The 24,735-nt window shown below is 43.1% G+C and overlaps 2 long non-coding RNA genes across 2 annotated transcripts in view; one reads left to right on the forward strand and one right to left on the reverse strand.

Annotated features, from left to right (window-relative positions):
- LOC310842158 overlaps nt 1–24,735 on the forward strand; it is a 405,803-nt gene that overhangs the window by 40,310 nt on the left and 340,758 nt on the right. The gene's annotated exons all lie outside the window — the stretch shown is intronic.
- LOC310842104 lies at nt 16,560–20,566 on the reverse strand. Its single transcript, XR_014562866.1, has 3 exons — nt 20,410–20,566; nt 18,548–18,618; nt 16,560–16,854 (listed from the first exon to the last, which is right to left on the reverse strand). It is a non-coding gene; the product is annotated as an uncharacterized lncRNA (long non-coding RNA).

Genomic DNA, 24,735 nt, shown 5'->3' on the forward strand with positions numbered 1-24,735 from the left:
TTGTATTTGTCTAATCATTCCTTTTAATTTGGAAGTTCATAAATTAATATACAATGGCTGTGTTATGATTTCGGCAAGACGTTCTGCCGCAAGTGGTGTGTATTTCCATCCAGTATGCTGGCGCAGGCCATCTTAATGAAGCAATTAAATTAATTAAGGTGATGAATGCACTGGGTCCACATTTCTTTTCATCTGTAATCAGCAGGTCAGTTAGCTTGCAAGGAACAGACATGACAATTTTTGCATTTTGAAAAGTCGAAATTAGTGTCGGATCTCTGAGGGCAAACTAAACAGGAACTTATTAAGGGAAGGTTTCGAGAAACTCATTAACTGGGGGTGGGTAGACTACTAGAGGAGAGAACAAAGTGCAAAAAATAAGATTGCCAACTTCAAATACATTGCATCTTTGTAATTAAAGTACTGCTAATTGCCTGCTGGAGAACCATACAATCAATGCACTTGTAGCTGAGCAAGTACTTCCAATGAACATAAGAAAATAAGAGTTCATATTCAGAACTGTGTATCTGTATTCATTGGCCAGGGCTCGACGACAAATGCAAGATACTCAAGATACAGTGAGTCCTCTGTTAGGATGAACCAAAATGTCACAAAGATGTCAGCAAGCTTTCACACTTCCAAGACTCTTCATCAGACTAGACATTATGCAAAACAGAGGGACTGGGGAGATATACAGTTGGCTTGGTGTTGGTGCCATAAAACCGAGATGGGTAACCCTCAGCCCTCCCAGCAAAATTTTCTGCCCACTCCAAGGCCCCACCAGACACAGTAGCAAAAATTAAGAAGGCACTGAACAGGGTGGGCAGAGATGTTTAAACACATATAGCCCAGAACAGTGTTCTGATGGGAATAATTATAATTATACCCCCCCTTCTCCCTCATAAGTTGGTGCCTCTGGACAGGGCAATAGCCTTTATTCTCAGTGGCCCAGAGTGCCTTCCATCAGCTTCAGCTGGTGGCCCAGCTATGCCCCTATCTGGACAGGGATAGCCAAACTACTGTTGTCTATGCTCTGGTAACCTCAAGGCTAAATTACTGTGATGTGTTATATGAAGGGTTGCCTCTGAAGACAGTTCAGCCAGGTTGCTCACCGGAGCAAGACCGTTTGAGCATATTACACCGATCCTGGTCCGACGTCACTGGCTACCAATTAGTTTCTGGGCCCAATTCAAATAATAATAATAATAATGATAATAATAATAATAATAATAATAATAATAATAATAATAATAATAATAATAATTTATACCCCGCCCATCTGGCTGAGTTTCCCCAGCCACTCTGGGCGGCTTCCAATCAAGTGTTAAAAACAATACAGCATTAAATACTAACAACTTCCCTAAACAGGGCTGCCTTCAGATGTCTTTTAAAGAGAAGATAGCTGCTTATTTCCTTGACATCTGAAGGGAGGGTGTTCCACAGGGTGGGCGCCACTACCTAAAAGGCCCTCTGCCTGGTTCCGTGTAACCTCACTTCTTGCAGGGAGGGAACCGCCAGAAGGCCCTCGGTGCTGGATCTCAGTGATGGGGGTGGAGACACTCCTTCAGATATACAGGTATACAGGTATACTATTCAAAGTGCTGGTTTTGACTTATAAAGCCTTAAATGGCTCAGAACCACAATACCTCAAAGACCACCTCTTTCCATATGAACCTATCTAGACCTTGAGATCACCTTCTGAGGCCCTTCTTCGTGTGCCTCCTCCTCAAGAGGTCTGGAGGGTGGCAACACGAGAACAGGGTCTTCTCTGCAGTGGCTCCCAGTCTGTGGAATGCTCTCCCCAGGGAAGTTCTCCTGGTGCCTTCATTATATACCTTTAGCTGCCAGGCAAAAACATTTCTTTTTAACTAGGCCTTTGGTTGATCTGATCTACATTCTATGCCCTTTTAAAATGTGTTTTCAGGGGTTTGGGCTATTGGGTTTTTGTTTTTATTTTTACGACATATTTTGTGGTTTTATATCTTGATTTTTCTGTGAACCGCCCTGAGGCCCCCAGGTATAGGGCGGTATATAAATTCAATAAATAATAATAATTCTCGACCTGCGTAGCCCTGCTCATGTGGCCAACAATACTCAGTGACAGTCTGCATTGCTTGAGTTAGAGGAGAGCAATAGTGATAGATCAGGTCCAGCAAGGATTTGTGAATGATACTTGTCAAAATATTGTCTTCTTGTACCAGGGCCTGCTCTTGATCCTAAGAACCATAAAATCAGGAGCATCTGCAATACAACAAACCCTCGCTTCTTATTCCATGATAGCATGAGAGCAGTCTTATTGCTCAGGAGCTCGAAGAAACAAAGAAACAAAAATCATCACTGTTGTAATCAATGGGTGAAACAATTCTGAAAGGCCAAAACCCCACCATCTTGATTCAAAATGGCATCCAATTGCATCCAAATGTAGATACAACCTGCTCCTTGATCTCAGGATCAATTATGCAAAATTTGGTTGAAATTAACACAGTTTTGAAAGGTTCCGTCTGTGATCTTGATTCAAAATGGTGTCCAATTGCAACCAAATGCAGATGAATACTTGCTCCTTGATCCCAGGAGCCATCATCAAAAGTAACAACAACAACAACAACAACAACAACAACAATTTATTATTTGTACCCCGCCCATCTGGCTGGGTTTCCCCAGCCACTCTGGGCGGCTTCCAACAAAGATTAAAAATACGTTAAAATGTCACACATTAAAAACTTCCCAGAACAGGGCTGTCTTCAGATGTCTTCTAAATGTCAGGTAGTTGTTTTTCTCTTTGACATCTGATGGGAGGGTGTTTCACAGGGCGGGCACCACCACCGAGAAGGCCCTCTGCCTGGTTCCCTGTAACCTCACTGCTCACAGCGAGGGAACCGCCAGAAGGCCCTCAGCGCTGGACCTCAGTGTCCGGGCTGAACGATGGGGGGTGGGGGTGGAGATGCTCCTTCAGGTATACTGGGCCGAGGCCGTTTAGGGCTTTAAAGGTCAACACCAACACTTTGAATTGTGCTCGGAAACATACTGGGAGGTATTTTAATGTATAGCTATTTTAATGTATAGCAAACTGACAAACAACTTTTCAAAATATGAAGTAGAAAAAGCAGCAGCAGAGGAGACACTGTCTATTTCCTTCCTAATTAGCTATCATATCCTCAGAATGACAGCCAAGAGGGGCAATCTAACCCAATGAAGGCTAGTTACCAAAATGAAAAATAATCCTCCTAGGGTGCTATAAAATTTCTACTCTATGCCAGTCACTAACTTACTGAAAGCACCATGTGCTTGGCATTTTCTATGTCTCAGCTTCTCCCCAGAACACTGGTCTTGTGCAGGCTTGAGCCAGAAATGGAGAAAACCTTGTTTTCTGTTCCTTTTCATGTGTATTGGAAATGGCTTCCTGTTCACTGCAATTTTCAGTAGTTTTGTGCCAGCTGGCCCAGCTCATGCAGATGAGTGTGGCTTGCTTCAAACACCGAGATTTGGTTCAGTTGGCAGTCAAGGAAAGCCAACATAATTTGCACATCCCCAAGCAACATGCAAACTGAAACACAGCCAACCCTCTCAATTTTACAATACAGTTTTCCAGCAAAGTAATCCATGCCACCTCACAAGAAAGATATATATATATTTTAATGGGGACTAAATTATAAGACTAATAATCGCGAATGGATGTGGGGATGTAGAGAACTGAACTTCAGATTGGGAAAAGGAAAAACCAGAAGGACTCAGCTACACAGGTCAATTTATAACGTTAAAAATGCATTATAAAAATGTGGGAGCAGATGGTGCTTTATAGCACAATCCAAAATTGATTTATTTTATTTATTTATTCAACTTATACAATGCCCTACACCCAGAGGTCTCAGGGTGGTTCACAAGACCACAACATATAAAATCAAACCAAAATCAATGACCCAATACCCCCCTCCAAAGCCACATTCTAAAAGCATGTTGGATGTCAATAAGATCAACCAAAGGCCTGGTTAAAAAGGAAAGTTTTTGACTGGTGCCTAAAGGTGTGTAATGAAGGCGCCAGGCGAACTTCCCTGGGGAGAGCATTCCATAGACGGGGAGCCACTGCAGAGAAGGCCCCGTTCTCGTGTTGCTACCCTTTGGACCTCTCAAGGAGGAGGCACATGAAGGAAGGCCTCAGAAATTAATGGCAGATTGCTTTGGGGGCTTCCCCCACCCCCATAATGTTTTTTTCCATAGCACTTTTTATATCTGTTATATCTGTTAACTAATACACAAATACAGTGGTACCTTGGGTTACATACGCTTCAGGTTACAAACGCTTCAGGTTACAGACTCCGCTAACCCAGAAATAGTACCTCGGGCTAAGAACTTTGCTTCAGCATGAGAACAGAAATCGTGCTCCGGCAGCGCGGCGGCAGCAGGAGGCCCCATTAGCTAAAGTGGTGCTTCAAGTTAACAACAGTTTCACGTTAAGAACGGACTTCCAGAACAAATTAAGTACTTAACCCGAGGTACCATTGTACTCACTGCTACAGTTATGTGGTCCCAACCTATTTCAGAACTTGAAATGGTGTTTCTGAGCATGCTCTGAACTCTAATTTAGATTGCACAGTGTAACGCGGTGCTTTGGAAGCGCCAGGGTGGAGCGCAGAGCTTCAAATCTCATGAACTAGAAAACATGCATCATTACCTGACATTGGAAACTTCAACTGGTCCAAAATGCAGCTGTGGTTGCCTTTAGAACTATTATAACCCCTTTTTCTAAAACAACTGAATTGGGCACCAATTTAATTTCGGGCCCAATTAAATGTGCTCATCATTTCTCGATAAAGACATTAAAGACATTTTCTCGATAAAGACATCTTTTTTATAATGTACAAGAGTAATAAAGTACAAGATGAGGTAAACCTTGTGCCTGTGTTTACTTGGAATCCTGTGATGTTAATTTATTATGTTCGATTTTGGTACAAAAATTTCATCCTGTATTTTTAGTTCCAGATCTCCCTTTCTACTTTTAATTGAGTTTATTTGGCATCCGTTATTATACTTTATTATGTTAGAAATAAATATATGCCAATAAGAGTTTTTAAAGGTGCTCATGTTACTATTTAAAGCCCTGGAGAAACCTTTGCCTATAAGGCAGAGGCTCTAACCACTGAACTTTAGCCCTTCACTCAAGGCTCAGTTTCTAGGTCATGTAAGGTGTATCACTGGATCATATGGAATATTTCACGACATCTCCTTCAAGGGACAGCTAACCTTGCCTTGGGTTATAATATACAGTGGTACCTTGGTTTATAAACGTAATCCATTCCGGAAGTCAGTTCTTAAACCAAGGCATTCTTAAACCAAGGTGTGCTTTCCCATAGCACTGTGGGACTCAATTTACAAATGGAACACACTCAACAGACAGCGGAACATGTTCTGCTTCCAAGGCAAAGTTCACAAACCAAAACACCTACTTCCGGGTTTGCAGCGTTCTTTATCCAAGTTGTTCTTAAACTAAGCTGTTCTTAAACCAAGGTATCACTGTATACACATCACTTCACCCTCCATCCATCTCCCAAAATGAGTTACAATAGCAAAAGACCTAAGAAATTCAATATATCAATAAAAAAATAGATTCCTCTAAGTCTGAGTCCAAAACAAATGTCATCAAAAACATCGCAAAATATACACCATGCAGGATAAACTCCATAAAAAACCCAGACAGACACCAGTGTTCTCCAAATGCCTAGGTATAACCTGACTAAAGTTAAAAGATGTGTTGCTTGATGTGAGCTGTTTTATTTCTCCCGCAAAAGAGCCTTCAGATAAAAATAATAATTGCAGAGGTCCAGAAAGAAAAGTTGACACACACACACACACACACACACACACACATTCTTGCACCTGTCAGGAGACTGCAAATCATAAGCTCCAGGCACCCATCTTTGTAAACAAATGGTGCTGGGATAATATTGTCAGATCTGTCTTGTAATTTGAAGGAAAGGAAAGCAGCCATCTAAAGGGAAATCATAGTGGGGGGGGGGGGAATCTGTCGAAGTCAGGCTTTTTTGTGGTGGTGGAATTTTGCCTTTCACTGGAAACCAAGGAGCTTTGTTAAAAACCTCCCTTCCGCTCCATTCCCAGGTGATCCACAAGGTAGAATTAATCACAGCCCCGCAGATAGCAGAACCGTTCAGCCTAATAAATGCACTCTGTTAAAGCGGGGGGAAGGGGGGAGAGGGGAAAAAACCAGGAAGTTGGAAAGATGGTAAACCTAAAGGAGAAAACGCATGCAAGAACTGGGCACAATCTGCAGCCATCTGTCTGGAGGTAACAAGACAGCAGATGATGAGCTGAATATGAGTCAGCATTATGGTCTCATTGCAAAGGATGCCAACGCCATGCTGGGCTCCATTAATGGGATCTTATTATGAGTTAGCCATGGGAGGTCATTTGGCCATCCTGCCAGAGATGTTAGTGAGAACTTTTTTCTTGGAGGATAGCGTTCAGCTCTGGTAAAGACGTCTCAAGAAGCACAGTCTATATTTGATACGGAAACCTTTACTCCAACAATAGTCATGTACATTTATTTATTTATACCCCACCCATCTGGCTGGATTTCCCCAGTCACTCTGGGTGGCTTCCAACAAAGATTAAAAATACATTAAAATATCAGTCATTAAAAACTTCCCTAAACAGGGCTGCCTTCAGATGCCTTCTAAACATCAGATAGTTGTTTTTCTCTTTGACATCTGATGGGAGGGTGTTCCACAGGGAGGGTGCCACTACTGAGAAGGCCCTCTGCCTGGTTCCCTGTAACTTGGCTTCTCACAGTGAGGGAACCGCCAGAAGGCGCTCAGCGCTGGACCTCAGTGTCCGGGCAGAACAATGAGGGTAGAGACGCTCCTTCAGGTATACTGGACCGAGGCTGTTTGGGGCTTTAAAGGTCAGCACCAACACTTTGAATTGTGCTCGGAAACATACTGGGATGAAAATTGTTCATCCAGAGCATGGATTCTACTAGTGAGCCATGGTCCTTCTGTGTTGCCATTGTTATGCAGTAGGCAGCCCTCCCTAGAACCTTCCTCTAGGCACCAAACTATCACACTCCTTTGTTCTGCTAAATTAGGAAAGGCCACAGCTCCGTCATAGAGCATCTGATTTGCCAGCAGAAATGCCTACATACAATTCTTCATGTCTCCCTAGGGGACCACTGCTAGCCAGTGTAGAAAATATTGAGTGAGGTGGACCAATGGTATAAGCTCCTTCTAGTTGTCTCTCGCTTGGATGACTTCAATGCGCTCTATGTGAGGCTACCTTTGAAGGTGACCCAGAAACTACAACTAATCCAGAATGCAGCACCTAGACTGGTGACTGGAAGCAGCCGCCCAGACCACATAACACCAGTCTTGAAAGATCTACATTGGCTCCCAGTACGTTCCGAGCACAATTCAAAGTGTTGGTGCTGACATTTAAAGCCCTAAACGGCCTCGGTCCAGTATACCTGAAGCAGCGTCTCCACTTCCATCATTCTGCCCAGACACTGAGGTCCAGCAAAGATGGCCTTCTGGCAGTTCCCTCACTGCGAGAAGCCAAGTTACAGGGAACCAGGCAGAGGGCCTTCTTGGTAGTGGCACCCGTCCTGTGGAACATTGTCCCACCAGATGTCAGAGAAAAACAACTACCAGTCTTTTAGAAGACATCTGAAGGCAGCCCTGTTCAGGGAAGCTTTTAATGTTTAACAGACCACTGTATTTTAATACTTTGTTGGAAGCCACCCAGAGTGGCTGGGGAAGCCCAGCCAGATGGGCAGGGTATAAATAATAAATTATTGTTATTGTTATTGTTATTGTTATTGTTGTTGTTGTTATTATTATTATTATTATTATTATTATTATTATTATTATTAAGCTGCCTTTATAAAGCACAAAACATGGATCCAGCCCCGCGAACACATGGGCATCGTTGCATTGTACAGTAGTACCTCGGGTTACATACGCTTCAGGTTACAGACTCGGCTAACCCAGTAATAGTACCTCGGGTAAAGACCTTTGCTTCAGGATGAGAACAGAAATCGTGCTCCGGTGGTGCGGCAGCAGCAGGAGGCCCCATTAGCTAAAGTGGTGCTTCAGGTTAATAACAGTTTCAGGTTAAGAACGGACCTCTGGAACAAATTAAGTACTTAACCCGAGGTACCACTGTATCTACCACACTGCATGCACAGCAGGAAGTATACTGCAGTCTCTGAGATGCTATGTGGCAATGAGCTTGTAGTGCAAGGAAGCCCCAGGGGATGTTAATTAACTAGCAAGCACCGGGATGTGCAATGGCATTCCAATTATTGCAATCTCTCCTAGAGAGGAATATGAAATGGAACGCGGATTCTAATGCAAATGCCTCTGCCTCACACTGTGGGCTGTGAGGGGCTGTTAGCTGATCTCTTCTGGGCCAGAGATGCACACAGATGCAGCAAATTACAAAGCTGAGGTTTACTTTGTATTTAATCAATCGCTATGAGAGAGAACATTTTAATCACTTCAGAACTCACTAGAATCATGTTCCATTTCAGTCAATTTCATAGAGAATGTGTGAGAGGCATTCATTTCCAACACGCCTTTTAGGCAGCAAATCACAAAGCCAAAGCGCTGAGGTTTTTACTTTTCATTTAATCCCCAAAACTTTTTAATCACTTCACTTTGCTTAGTCGTATTGTATTTTACAGCTGCATTGCCAACTGCGGATAGGCAACCAATCACAAGGTTGGGCTGACAACATCGGGAAACTTCCTGATTAGTTGCACTGTCGCCAATGCTCAACAGTAACTGAGCCACTGGAATCCTCAGTCTGTTACATCATATTTGTGTAATATGTGTGCCTAAGGCTTCATCCTCAGCGCTCATCCCACAACCCACGGAAATAGCTTGGAAATGCAAAATGGCCTTGTAGTTCCTGTCGTTGGAAGCTCAGGGGTTCCTGGTGGCTAGCAGTGCCTTTTTACCAGTTGGTTCTCCAACTATAAGCCCTTTGGGGGACAGACATGACTTGGCCACTGTACTCCATGTTCTGGTTTCCAGACTTGATTACTGCAATGTGTTCTATGTGGGGCCAGCGGTGGAGCAAGCCGATCAGGAGCCTGGGGTGGCACGTGTGTCCTGTGCTGGTCCCATGGGTTACCTGAGAGGCGAGGTCCAAGTCTGGTCAATAGTTCAGTCCATAGTAGCTGAAGCTGGGTGCAGGGCAGGGAGTCGGGTGAAGTCAGGAACAGGCTTGCAAGCAGGGAGCCAGGGTGGGTCAGGAGCTCAAGCAAGAAAGCAGGGCAGGATTCAGACAGGAACTAGCAACCAACAATGTTGCTCCCGCAACTTGGGACTGGGGCTGACCAGATTTTATCTGCCCTGAGGCATAGGGCGGCCCCGATCCTCTGGTAACTCGTCTCTCCTGCCCTGGAGGCGAGCACTCCTCCTGCGGGAACTTAGTTCCCTCCGCCTCTCTGCCTCTGCAGCTCAGGAGAGGCTGGAGGGTTACTGGACACAGAGGCAACCTCCGCTTCCTCTGACGGGGCTGAGAGTGGAGCACCTGCAGGCAATGTGTCCTCCATCACCTCAGGAGCCAGAGCAGACTCAGGTGGTGCCTGCACCTGAGGATCCAGTACAGGTGAGGACCCTTCAGGCTCATGCCCCAGCCCCAGCTCAGCTGGTTCTGGAGGCGGGGAATCCTGTGCAGAATGGGATCCCTCAGGTTCAGCATCTGAGTCCGAATCCCAGGCCATCACATGCCCAGAGGAGGGGCCAGCCGCACGTGGGGCGGGGCAAGCCAGGGCAGGATGCTCCGTGGGGCCTCTGAGGAGTCTGCCTACTTCCTCCCACTCAAATGCCTTACAGTTGAGGGGGAGGCAGTGGACAGACCATTGGGGGCAGCGTGGAGCCTGCTGGTGCCCAAGCCACCACGTCACTCCCAGGAGAAACGCATGGCTCGGGCGCACTGCAGGCCCCACGGTAAGTGCCACCCAACATTTTGTCACCCCTCTCAGTGGTGACACCCAGGGTGGGCTGGCATTGCACAGGGCAGACAGTGGTATCAAGAAGGCCCTCTGCCTGGTTCCCTGTAACCTCACTTCTCTCAGTGAGGGAACCGCCAGAAAGCCCTCAGAGCTGGGCCTCAGTGTCTGGGCTGAATGATGGGAGTAGAGACACTCCTTCAGGTATAGGGCAGTGTATAAATTGAAAGAAGAAGAAGAAGAAGAAGAAGAAGAAGAAGAAGAAGAAGAAGAAGAAGAAGAAGAAGATATTGCGGCTTAATGCTATAATCCACCCTGGAACCTTAAGGTGAAGGGCAAGAAATAAATAAATAAGAATAATAAGGATTATAGCTGTGTTCCGACATGTTCCATTACCTAGAGTCACCAACTTCCCCTACTTACTGCCAGGGACCGGCTGAACACTGAGGAGTGGTGGCTGGATCAAGAGCTGAGTGGGCACTAGAAGAAGCAGGGTTGGAGAATGACTTGCAATAAGGGATCAGTGAATTGGAGGAGTCTGTAATAGCCAAGAGACTGAGGGGAAGAGGGGCTCAGATGGACCCCCTGCCAGTTTGGACACCTTACAGAGCACTCTGGATTGAGGCAGACTCCGTTTCAAAGTTCTGAACCCATGTTCAATCTGAATCTTGTGGCTTGGTCCACACTGCTAATTTTGCGGCCCTGCACAAACCCATACATACAGGCCTATTTCCATTTCTTCTGTAAAATAAGCCAAAGTGCACGGATTGGTCTAGGAGGCTCAGCCGATCACACATTGCATAAGCCTCCAATGATTCCTACAATCTCCTTCCTCGTCCCTTAGAGTGACTATAGTCACCAAGAGCAGAACAGCACATTCATTTCCCTTGTGGAATTTGTATCTGTCTATCATTTTATTTCCCGGGCAGAGTTATTCATAGTGCAGATACACTCCCTACAAATATGCCCTAGAATAGTTTTCTTTTCTGATTCCCAGCTGATTAGCAAAGTTCACTGCACATTATTTATCTTCTTCTGCCTACTCAGCATACATCATCCTCTGTCACTCATCTTCAGTTGCTCGTTTCTGTTCAATTATCATCACCTGAAATGGCTCATCTCATTTACCTCCCATGCATTCCATAGTCATCACCTGACATCATTTTTCAATACGGGATTCAGACAGCCATTTTCTTTCCCAATTATGACTGATGGCAATTAACTGGAATTAGAATATTCATGCTAGCCTACCCAGGAAATTTGCCACCCGATGCTGATCACAGCAATCATTACCGCTAATAGGAGCCCTGCTCATACGCTCACCCAGCTCCTTCTCCTTAAACCTCAGACCTTCAATGGACAAATGAAGGCCTGGTTGTCTAAGAATTAGGTCCTCTGGTGCTCGCTTCGGCAGCACATATACTAAAATTGGAACGATACAAAGAAGATTAGCATGGCCCCTGCGCAAGGATGATGGCAGATGAAGGTGATAGACTACATGGGACTGGCAGAAATAACTGGCAGAATCCGAGACCAGGGAAGAGAGACGGCGGAAGAAGATTGGAAGAAATTTAAGGACTATCTTAGGAAATATTGCAAAATTAATGAATGTTAGAATGATGTTGGTTTAGAAATTAAGTGGTTTTCAGCTGTAATGATTAAGTAAAAAGAAAAGAAAGGTTAAAAACTAAATGAAAATTAAGGGAGAGGATTTGCTGAATTAATAATTAGAAATTGGAATACAGAAAGGGGAGGTATGAGGAGGTCGGGGAAGTAAGTTATAAGAAAATAAGGGAACAAAACTTTATTTGTTTTTAAATAGTTTTTAGTTTTGTATTTTGTCTTTTTTATATCTGTTATTTTTTGTGTTTGTGTTTTGTTTTTGCTATTGCTTTTTTCTTTTTCTGTATAACCTTTAAAACTTCAATAAATATCTTTTTTAAAAAAAGAATTAGGTCCTCTGAAAAGGTCCTCAGCACATGATGGCTACTGAAATAATAGACTTGAACATCTGGTTCTGAATGGTTTCATTTAAAACAGATTGATATGATGCACCCCGCCCCCAGGTATTTGGAATTCATACACTTCCAAAATGACATTTGAAGTTAATCTGCTTTCAAACTGGACTCAGTCTCAGTAAGTGGAACATCACATCCCCAATGGTGTCATTGGGCTACAGACTTGAAAAGCATCACCTTCAACAGCAGATGCATCCGAAGTGGGTCGCCAGCTGGGATGGAGCCACTACACTATCTTCTTGGAAGGTGGGTTGTTGTAGCTTACAGGGATGGGCAAGCCAGCAGGGATGTCAGCGCAGTGCAAAGCTACCAGTGGAGCCAATCCAGAGCTTCTGCTGGTGCATTTGCACCATGGAGACCTCCTCACAAATTAATACCGATGTCTAGGACTAAAAATGCTAAAGGCAGACTCAAACTTGACGACAAAATATTATTTCAAATCACCATAACAAGAGAATAGAATGAATCACAATAGCAGGTCTCATTTCTCACCAGTTCAAAACAAATCAGCAAATTTTAAATCCAGATTTCCTACCAGAATTGAAGGGGAGCAAAACCAACAGTATATCTGAATTATAGAACTGTTCCCCTCCGCTCTTCATCAGTGGTGGCTTATGGGCCAAGAGAGAATGCTGCTGTATAGCCAATCTCCTTTTAAATATCACCAGACTCTGTAGTAGTTGGTGCTGCATATCAGCAAGATATCCTTTTCCTTAAAAGAGATTTAAATGTAATAGGGCTGCAGGGAGGGAACAGATTAAATTGCTTCACGGGTCACTTCTGGCCTACAGGCTGCCTGTTGCAGGAAGATGGACCAGTTGATGTCATTGATCTTCTCCTCTTTATCATCATCAGGAATGTTCCTGGCTTGAAGACATAGCTGGATGAATTTTATACTCATTGATCTAAGCCGGCCTATTTTCTAATTTGAACATAGTCAGGAAATAATTGAATGACAATTAATCACTGCAGCTTTTGGAAAACTGCTTTTTTTTTTCAGCTGCTGCACAGGAAAAAAAAATAAGGTTCCATAACTCATTTCTGCCAAAACAAAAAATAAAAATGGAATATGCAGCCGATTGGTTTTAATAACAAGAAGTTAATGAAAACAGTGATTTGTATTTTAAAAAACATTAATCAATTACAAAAAGGCATGTATTTTAAACCAAATCCTTTCCATTCTGTGCACAGTTTGTGAAGCTCTTCAACCCTTGGAAGTGAAGACTGACTATGAATGAAATAATAGATCCATAATAGATGACTCTGAGGGACATCTAGTCCAACCCCTGCAATGCAGGAATCTCAGCTAAAGCATCCATGACAGATGGCCATCCAACCTCTGCTTAAAAACCTCCAGGGAAGGAGAGTCCACAGCCTTCTGAGGGAGACTGTTCCAACGTCAAACAGCTCTTAGAGCCAGAAAGTTCTTCCTGATGTTGAGTCAGAATCATTGGAGAGGAAGAAAGAGCGCAGAAACTTCTGCTGTCTTGCATGGATTGGGATGTAGCTTGCTGTACAAAACTAAGAATCACATCTGTTGCCCCACCTGGGCTTTCAAACAGCCCCTTGATGTGCTTTGACTGTGACAGCCTGTTCCCAGCAAATTGATGAGCAGAGAATGATACCTGCAGTCTGCAGGTGATACCTGCAGTCTGCACAGCCCTAGGAACAAATCACATTATCTGTATATAATCTCAGCATTTAGGGGGTTCTAAGAATTCCTGGGCAGCACCAGGTACAGAATGTAATTCTTACTTTGTTTTAGATAAGTGGTGATAAGCTCTCTCTTACACATGTGCATCGATGCATGGGCACAAATTATTATATATACAAAAGCTACCCAATTTGATGGGTCTGGTTCGCCATCTGCTTTGGCCTTCCCCAACCTGGTGACCTCCAGATGTTGTTGTACTACAACTCCACCCCACCCCCAATCTGTGATCGCAGAATGTGTATATGCATCGTCTTGGAAACACCTTATTTCCTGTGCATGGAAACAGCCAATCAACCAATCAAGAGGTTTGGAATATCCCTTATGAAAAGACCCTTGGCACAAAGGCTTCGGATGAGACCCAAGTAGCTGTTTGCTCCTTTGTAAGGGAAGATCATTTGAACAATGTCTGTCTCTCTGACTTTGCTGCTGTACCAGTTCATAATGGGTCAGGAGGTGGCTTGCTCTAGACTGTGACCTTGCTCTAAAGCAGCCTTTCTCAACCTGTGGGTCCCCAGATGTCGTTGAACTACAACTCCCATCATCCCTAGCTAGCAAGGCCAGAGCTCAGGGATGATGGGAGTTGTAGTCCAACAACATCTGGGGACCCACAGGTTGACGACCGCTGCTCTAAAGGGTTTAGTTTCATCTGGCTGAGCCTGATGTTGCATCAAAATATTTTTATTTTTTGCCATGCTACAATAACAAAAACCTATGGTTTCAGACAGATACATAAGAAACCCCCATGGGTTTTAGAGCTCTCTGTGATTTGAACGGTTCATCACCCCAACGGCCAAGTTAAAAGCAAGGGCTGTAGTTGTGGAAATATGAAAATGTTCCACTTAGACCAGCACAAGCACCATGATAGAGATTTAGTGCGGCTAATCATAATGGTGCTCAGGCACATGGAGGTGTTGGGGAAGAAGTCATTTTATCAAAGTGACAGCTTGATGGTGCATAGATATGGCTCTGTTATGACTCCCATGTCATGTTTGCTCAGTTTAATCAGGCAGGCAGCATTCTTGTTATCATCCACCTTTTGGGGCGGAACAAGCTGTGCATTGGGGGCAATCTGAATTTAGTCTCACATGTTCATGTTACATTGCCGGTGACAAGCTTCTCAAAGACAGAGTTAGCACTGGTCAAAGACTGATATGGAAGTCAATCCCCATTACCACCAGCACCCACCCACTTGCCTGGCCTTTGCTCTTGTCGGCTTTTTAATACATCAGTGGTAGTCAGAAGGTAGATCAGAATTAACTGGTAGATCTAGGGGTGAAAACTCACCCGCCAGCAAATTAGGGGAGGCAGACTGAGGGGAGACACTTCACAATATTTGTCATTTACTCCTGTGGAATAGGAGGGAGTGGACAGAAAGTACAGCATTGCACTTGGAGCTATGAGCTCTTTTCAGGTGGTCAGCATGAAATGTCCCCTGCATCATCACCTCAGCTGAACAACTTCAGAAGCCTCTGCACAATAGTAAAGGTAAAGGGACCCCTGACCATTAGGTCCAGTCATGGCCGACTCTGGGGTTGCGGCGCTCATCTCGCTTTATTGGCCGAGGGAGCCGGCGTACAGCTTCTGGGTCATGTGGCCAGCATGACTAAGCCGCTTCTGGCGAACCAGAGCAGCGCACAGAAACGCCGTTTACCTTCCCGCCAGAGTGGTACCTATTTATCTACTTGCACTTTGACGTGCTTTCGAACTGCTTGGTTGGCAGGAGCAGGGACCGAGCAACGGGAGCTCACCCCATCGTAGGGATTCGAACCTCCGACCTTCTGATCAGCAAGTCCTAGGCTCTGTGGTTTAACCCACAGCACCACCCATACAATAGGAACCCTGAAAATGAAGAACTTCCAATGGCAAGAAGACATCGAAGGCCATTTAGCTGAATGTTTCAGCCTTTTTCACCCAGGACCGAAGAGGCAAAAACAGGTCCTGTGATGTCACGTGATTGACAAGTGACAATCTCCACCCGTTTGTAGAGCCTGACCCATGTGGGTGATCGGGATCCTGCTCACTGGCTATATGCAGTTCCCCTCACCTGGACTAAATGCATAAAGATCAGAGTGAAGTAGGGAGTGTGGGGCTGGCACATGAAAACCTTGCCTCAAGCACATATTGGGTTTGTTGACTGCTTGAGATGATGACAGCAAATCTGCCCCCTGAGTGACTTTGAGCATATACAGTGGTACCTCTGGTTAAGAACTTAATTCGTTCCGGAGGTCCGTACTTAACCTGAAACTGTTCTTAACCTGTTCTACAGCCCACCACTTTAGCTAATGGGGCCTCCTGCTGCCGCCGCACTGCTGGAGCACAATTTCTGTTCTCATCCTGAAGCAAAGTTCTTAACCCGAGGTACTATTTCTGGGTTAGCGGAGTCTGTAACCTGAAGTGTCTGTAACCCAAGGTACCACTGTATATCAAAATAGAAAGGAATGTGACAAAGCAGCATTGCTTTATCCCAACACCCCTGAAAAGAGCATGATCAGATTAGAGGGAGACCAGATTGCTCCTCCTTTGCACCATAGCACCGAAGGGTCCCCACTAATTGCTTCACAGCGGGCCTTTGCAAAAAGACGCCGAAAATTGAGCTGTGTAATCTGGAAGTCCTCTATCAACTCTGTTCAGTACAGCAGGAATTCAGCTTTCATTCAATTACTGCGCACTTACTCAATAGGAGCTTTGCCTGAAGAAAGATGGGAAGTTTTGGCCATGGATTCCTGCATTATCAACTTCAAGGTGCACCTTGAAGCTTTTCTCCTGCCTCCTGTCCAAGTCATCCCTGAATGCCTTCCACGTAACAAGGAAAAGGGTGCCAAATGGCAATATAGCTAGTACGATTAATAGACCTTTGCTCTTACTCTCCCAGACGCCCCCTGCTTTACTGGGGCTTTAAAAAGATTAAATTGGGATTCCACACACAGTAGAACCAATATATCAGTTCCACTGTCTTCTGTGCAATAGCTCAGGGTTTGCAGAGATGAAGCAGAAGGGGATGCATAGCCATTCAGAATGGTGTGATGGCACCATGGAGGGCGTTGAGCAAGTCTGAAGGGGCAATCATAGGCAGGGAAGGTATGAGATTTGGTTGGACTCAACTCAGAAAAGGATTTGCTCCCCTCTGTCTGCAGCTACCCAGGTCTTCCTGCCAGTCTCTCCTGCAAAAAGAAAAAAAAGGGAGGGGAGAGCCTTGCATTGGAGCTGGTCATGCACATGACAAGTGCTTTCTCCCACATGAGAAGACATGTAAGCACTTTCCGCAGCTGGAAATGGTCCTTGAAAAATGTCATATCCTATCAGGGATCATGACACTTGCACGGCTGGGAACAGCTTTCCTTAACCATCTTCACCCCCATCGTTCAGCCCGGACACTGAGGTCCAGCACCGAGGGCCTTCTGGTGGTTCCCTCATTGCGAGAAGTGAGGTTACAGGGAACCAGACAGAGGACCTTCTCGGTAGTGGTGCCCACCCTGTGGAACACCCTCCCTTCAGATGTGAAGGAAATAAGCAGCTATCCTATCTTTAAAAGACATCTTCAGAGAAGTTTTTAATACTTAATGCTGTACTGTATTTAACGCTTGATTGGGGAAACTCAGCCAGATGGGTGGGGTATAAATAAATTATTATTATTATTATTATTATTATTATTATTATTATTATTATTATTTTATTTATTTTTATTATTTATTATATCTTGCTTTGTTTCTCTCAAGCTAGAATGCAGCCGATGGCCATTCTGCTGTAAGTTCAACACAATCTCCTCACTATTAAACTAGAGTGCTCATTGTCTACAATGCTTCTCCTACCCTCTCTTCTCAGGTATATACACACACACACATGCTCCCTTTATGAGTAAGTCATGCCAGATGAATCTCATTTTTTAACAGAGTTACAAGCCTATGATGCTTTGAATATAGTGTATCTTGATCTGGATTTGTAGCTGGTGGACTGAGCAAGGCCCAAAAGTGCTTACTAATGATTACTCATCATTACTCATCATCCTGGGGAAAAGTGACAAGTAGGGTGTCACAGGGTTCTGTTTTTGTTAATGTCTTTATAAATGACTTGGATAAAAGTATTGAGGGGATATCAAATTTGCAGATAACACCAAATTATGAGGGTTAGCTAATGTGGCTGAAGACAGAATCAGGATTCAAGATTACCTTAACAGATTGGAGAATTGGCCAAAACTAACAAAACAGATTTCAGTGGGGACAAATGTAAGGTTCTACACTTCGACAGGAAGAAATAGCTGCACGAATATAAGATGGGAAACAACCAGATTGCCAGCAGTACATGTGAAAAGGATCTAGGGGTCTTAGCAAGTCTGCTGTCCCATTCAAGGGAAGTCATAGCACCTCTCTATTCTGCCTTGGCCAGACTACACCTGGAATACTGTGTCCAGTTCTGGGCAACACAATTTATCAAGGATATTGATAAACTGGAATGTGTGAAGAGGAGTGCAACCAAGATGATTAAGGGTCTGGAAACCAAGCCTTATGAGGAATGGTTGAAGGAGTTATGACAGCCATCTTCAAATATCTTAAGGGCTGTCACATGGAGGATGGAGCAAGCTTGTTTTCTTTTTCTCCAGAGGGTAGGATCCAAAGCAATGTCTTCAAGTTATAAGAAAGAAGATTCCGACCAAACACCAGGAAGATGGCCCTCTGCAATTCAATGATTCTATGAAATGCATTTGCTTATAAACATACAAAGCCACTTTGCTAAATCATCGGCTTCACTGTTTTGACAGAACTGTGAAGAATTCTTGAAAGGGAAAAGATACTTTCCAGTGAGTTAATTTTTTCAGTACATAATTGATGTTGATAGACTGAAGTTCCAGAAACACACCTGCTTTGTTTATTCCATTCTGTTGAGCTTCCCTTTTCGAATCTTGCTCTGTGGCTGTTCCACCTAAGAGGCTAATAAGCACATGAAGCATTAAATGAAAAACAGGAACCTGAAGCAGAGGAAAGATATTTCCAGAGTTTGCATAAGTTTCTGTTGCTAGGGAAACAATTTATTCATCTCTGAAGAGCATGGGGTGTCTTGAACATCTGCCTCATTTGCAACCCTGGTTTTGTAGCATATAGGTGGCATCGATGCAACCAGAAACACAATGCAAACAAATTAATTTCTCCTTTATTAAAAGAAATACATGCCTTTTCTTATGCACAGTGATCCTCTTATCTGGAGAGAGAAAACTTCCTTAGCTGTGAAGTCCTGACTTTTGCATGCACAAAAAGCACAAATCCATGATCTTGATAAAACATCATCATTATGGGTCCCGTGTGGTTCTCCCAAAGAAGGAAGATATTATCTCCTGTGCCCTGGCCTCAGTCCAAGTTGGGTAATTGCATTCTGCCTAATGTACCTAGAATCCCCTGCTGCTTTGATAGGATAAGGAAGCCGCTTCTCCTCCCTGTGTAGAAGCGTTGAGTAGCTTAGCTCCTAGAGTAATAATGACTGTTGTGTTGTGCCCAAAAGCCCCAAACAAATGGCATCGTCTCACCCTAGAGCCAACAGTACAAATTAATGTGCTGTTTGATTGCTGTCAGTTGCCTAAACTGCTGAAGTGCAACTTAAAAAAAAAAAAAATTAATATGTAGTGTCTAGTAATCATCTTTGGAAATTAGCATCTGATCTTTAAAATCCAAGATAATAAATCATGCACTTTTTTTTCTGAAGCTGATTTTTGAGTCCATTCGCTTGTATTTATCCATGACATGGTAAGGCCATCTCAATGACATTTGAAATCTGTCTGAAATCCTGGAGAGGTGCAGTCAGTCAGCTTGGAAAGTAGAGCTTTGTAGGAGTTTCTGACAGCTTGCTAGAATCAGCACTTCTTATAGAAAGGCCAGCTGAATGGAGAAATGTGATATAATAATAATAATTATTATTATTATTATTATTATTATTATTATTATTATTATTATTATTTATACCCCACCCTCCCTGGCCCTCCTCAGGGCGGCTAACACCAGTAAAATTACAATAAAAAACATAATGGGGGTACGACGAGCGAAAAAACCCAATTTATTAAAATACGGGTTAAAATGCAATTTAAAATGCAGCCTCATTTTAATAGTAGCCCATAGATCAAAACCATAAGGGGAGGGAAACATAAGGGTCAGACTGAGTCCAAACCAAAGGCCAGGCGGAACAGCTCTGTCTTGCAGGCTCTGCAGAAAGATGTCAAATCCCGCAAGGCCCTGGTCTCTTGTGACAGAGCGTTCCACCAAGTCGAAAAAGCCCTGGCCCTAGTTGAGACCTGTCTAACCACCTTGCGACTTGGGACCTCCAAAATTTTGTCATTTGTGGACCTTAAGGCCCTCTGTGGGGCATACCAGGAGAGGCGGTCCTGTAGGTATGAGGGTCCTAGGCTGCATAGGGCTTTAAAAGTCAAAACCAGTACTCCACTGGGAGCCAGTGCAGTTGGTATGAAGGGTCATGTGCCCTTTAGAGATAAGAACAACTGGGTCCCCATGTTAGCCACTGGCTCAACACGGGAAGATCTCAGCCACCACACCCTTTGCAATCCACCACTTGCTATGAGTGCTCCCCTGACCTTGCCACACATAGACAAGGTCATGGGAAGGTGACCCTAAGCCCAAGTGGTCAAGTGTCGCCAGCATCAAAGATCAAAGATCAAGCCCACCAAGCAGGAATCTCAGTGCAGACCTTGCTGTTGCCACCTGTGCTGTACCTCTCACCTGTCAGAGGTTTGACCCATTGCCTGCCCAGGAAGGAAGGCGATTCTCTGGCAACATATGGGACGATAAGACGTCGTCCATTTCTTCTTCTTTTATTTCCCTCATCCTTTAAATAAAACCTGTTAAAACTTTGGTGGTTTCCATAGTCTACCTGAATTCTAAGAACTATCGCTTTAGGCTGCCAGAACCTTTGGCAGAACACCCAGCCAACATGATCAATGGTCATGTAATGATGGGAGTAATACTTTAAAAACGCACCAGGTTGTGGGAAGCAGTCATGCTCCTATTGCTTCCATACAGTGGTACCTCAGGTTACATACGCTTCAGGTTACATACGCTTCAGGTTACAGACTCCGCTAACCCAGAAATAGTGCTTCAGGTTAAGAACTATGCTTAAGAGTTGTACAAGATTATGATTTTAGCTGGAATGGCAGTTATTGCTTTGGGGTGGAAAGAAAAGGCCAAATGGAATATGGAAAAATGGAATGATTATGTTTTTGAATACGTACAATCAGAAATATTCACACAGATAGTGGCAGAGGATAGATGGGAAAATAAATGCCAAAGAATCACAAATAAATAGAATATATGGAACTGGCGGAAATGACTGGCAGAATCCGAGACCAGGGAGAAGAGTCGGTAGAAGAAGACTGGAAGAAATTTAAAGACTATCTACAGAAACATTGTAAAATTAAGGAATGTTAGAAGGATGCTGGAATGAAGTTATGTGGTTTTAGCAGTAATGTTATAAAGGATTAAGTAAAAATGTATTGTCAACAGGTCAGAATGTAAGTTACAATATATTAAGATAAATTATTAAGATAAAAACAAAGATGGAAAGGATTTGCTGAAATAACTAATTGAACTAGAATACAAAAAAGGGAGGTGTGAGGAGGTCAAGGAAACAAGCAAATGAAAGATAAGACATGGAAAGATTGACTTGTTTTTAATTGGGTTTTTTCTGTATTTTGTATTTTCTGTTTTTCTTTTTCTCTTTTTTATTTTTGTAATTTTTTGAAATTTTTTTTAAAAAAAGAATCACAAATAAATGGGCATTTTACAGGAAATGGATAGAAAGAGGGGAAGCCAACCCTAACATACAAGCTCGAATGAACAGACTGTGTATGTGGATAAAGATAAGAAGAAGGAAGGCCTGATGGGGGGGGGGGCTGGAGTGGGGAGGGAGGGGGAAGAAAAGAAAAAAGTAAACCGGATGGTATTTTGAATTGATTTTGTTATGTAAGCCTTTTTTCAGAAAACATATGTTATGTAGTTTCAGAAACTAATGTTATGCAGTTATGCATTGTAGTATGAATGAATTTTGTTTCGTATTCTTTGTTTTATAGAATACATATAATAATGTTATGTTACTAAGCAAATTTAATAAAACAGTAAAGGGGGGGGGGAAGAACTTTGCTTCAGGATGAGAACAGAAATCGTGCTCCAGTGGCGCAGCAGCAGCAGGAGGCCCCATTAGCTAAAGTGGTGCTTCAGGTTAAGAACAGTTTCAGGTTAAGAACGGACCTCCGGAATGAATTAAGTACTTAATCCTAGGTACCACTGTACTTGGAAAATAAATGAAAAGGAGGAGAATGCTGTTTGGGGGGAGGGTGGGCTTGTAGAAATCACTGGTGATGATGCTGGGAATGGGCAGTTGGGGGGCAGGCATGCTCCTCTGACTCAGATTTTTGTTTTTTTAAAATATATTTTTATTAAGATTTTTAAACATAAATGCAAATATAATGAACAATGTAACATATATCATAACATAGTTTCTTAACTTCTTTGGACTCCCTCACGTCTCCCGCTCCCACTTGCATCATTGTCAATTCTTGCCCGCAATTTATCATCTTGTTTACATTCTTATGTCCCTTTCATTTAGAATATAATCTAATAATTCTCCCAAAGGTTTATAATTTTTCCTCAATCGCATTTATCATCCTAATTGCATCTAATTTAGTGGTGGTCAATTATTTATGATCTAGCCTCCATCTTAACATTCAACCAAATTACAGTGCTTTTTAAAATAAATCTTAAATTTCTTCCAATCTTCTTCAACCTTCTCTTCTCCCAGGTCTCGGATTCTGCCGGTCATCTCGGCTAGTTCCATATAGTCTATCAGTTGCATCTGCCACTCTTCCAGTGTGGGTAGATCTTGAGTTTTCCAGTGCTTAGCGATGAGTATCCTTGCTGCCGTTGTTGCATACATAAAAAATGTTCGGTCCTTCTTTAACACCTTCTGGCCGACAATACCCAAAAGGAAGGCCTCTGGTTTCTTAGTAAAGGTATACTTAAATACCCTTTTCAGCTCATTATATATCATTTCCCAGAAGGCTTTCACTCTAGGGCAGGTCCACCAGAGGTGAAAGAATGTTCCCTCATTTTCTTTACATTTCCAACATTTGTTATCAGACAAATGGTATATTTTGGCAAGTTTAACTGGGGTCATGTACCATCTATATATCATTTTCATTACATTTTCCTTCAAAGCATTACATGCAGTGAAGTTCAGCCCGTTGGTCCACAACCTTTCCCAGTCCTCAAACATGATATTATGCCCAATGTCCTGTGCCCACTTTATCATAGCCAATTTAACCATTTCATCTTGTGTATTCCATTTTAACAGCAAGTTATACATTCTTGAAAGTACCTTAGTCTTAGGTTCTAACAGTTCTGTTTCCAATTTCGATTTCTCCACCTGGAACCCTAACTTTTTGTCATTTTAAAAAACTTCATTAATCTGAGCGTAGTGTAACCAGTCTCGCACTTTATCCTTCATTTTCTCCAAACTCTGCAATTTCCAATTGTCTCCATCTTTTTCTAATATTTCCCAATATTTTGGCCATTTGGCCTCCATATTGGGTCTTTTTCGGGCCTTAGCTTCCAGCGGTGAAAGCCACCTTGGAGTTTTATTTTCCAATAAGTCTTTATATTTTGTCCAGACATTAAACACTGCTTTTCTGACAATATGGTTCTTAAAGGCCTTATTGATCTTAACCTTGTCATACCATAAATATGCATGCCAGCCAAAAGCATTGTTAAAGCCTTCCAGATCCAGTACATCAGTGTCTTCGAGAAGTAGCCAATCTTTTAGCCAGCAGAAAGCTGCGGCCTGATAGTACAACTTTAGGTCTGGCAGGGCAAAGCCCCCTCTTCTCTGACTCAGATTTTTGTCCCAGTTGGGGAAAAACATTAGGGATGATGTCCATCTCTTCTTTGAGGCAAACCAGCCCCCATGGACCATTTCCCTACTCAAACCTGGCAGTCCACCAGCATCTCTAATTGAGATATATATGCACATTGACACACACAATATATGCATATGCACTTGTCATTTTGTTTAGCACCGTTCTTGACATAACTGGACTATCCCTTTATATCTTAATTTTCAATGTGGAGTACTCATCTGACATCACTAACATCCGGGGGGTGGGGCGGGGTGGGAGGGAAGAGATGGTAAAGGAAGCCAAACTTGTAGGATTCGAATTCTCCCAAGCAGGAAGCGAGGAAGAAATCTTATATCCGTACCAAAGCACTATCCCATAATACTGAATTGCTAGGTAGAGCTACAACATAATGGAAATGAATGTGATTGATAGCAGGTGTCAGTCACAGAGGGGTAATTTTTATAGTGAAATAGATACCTCATAAAACTTTGACACAGGCTGACCCTTCACATGAAAAAAGTAAGAGAAATTGAAGATAAAGATGAAACAGTAATAAAACTGGGAGTTATATTTGGACTGTCCCCAGGGATGGGGAACACAAGCCACAGGGCATTTTAAGCTTAGTATAGACTCAGCAATGGAAAGGCAATAATCATGCATGGTTAAGATAAGACAGCAAGAACAATTCTGCTAAGTCACAGATATTGTACAAGTATCTCTTAGATGTGTCTTTGACCATGCTTAGAACAGAGGTGGTGAGCATAGGCCCCTTCAGATGTTGCAGACTACAAAACGTATCAACCCCGGCCAGCATGACTAATGGTCAGAGATGATGGGTGTTTGTAGATCTCAAGCTCTGGATGGAACTATGATATCTACTCTGACTTTGGAACATATGTAAAGGATCATATCCTTCATTTATGTCCCACCGTTAAAGATGGAACCAGTCTTTGCAATTAGTGGGTCAGGTGGCAAGAGTTGAGGTGTGCCTTTAAAAAAAGAAGTTTCAGTACCCCCAAGAAATGTGCATTTTGAACATGGAATCAAAGAGCTAGGACCCCAAGGTTCATCTAGGTATATAATACTTCTTGAAATACATACAGTGGTACCTCTGGTTAAGAACTTAATTCATTCTGGAGGTCCATTCTTAACCTGAAAC

The sequence above is a fragment of the Podarcis gaigeae genome, assembly GCF_964106915.1.
Source record: "Podarcis gaigeae genome assembly, chromosome: 3".
Lineage (NCBI taxonomy): Eukaryota > Metazoa > Chordata > Lepidosauria > Squamata > Lacertidae > Podarcis > Podarcis gaigeae.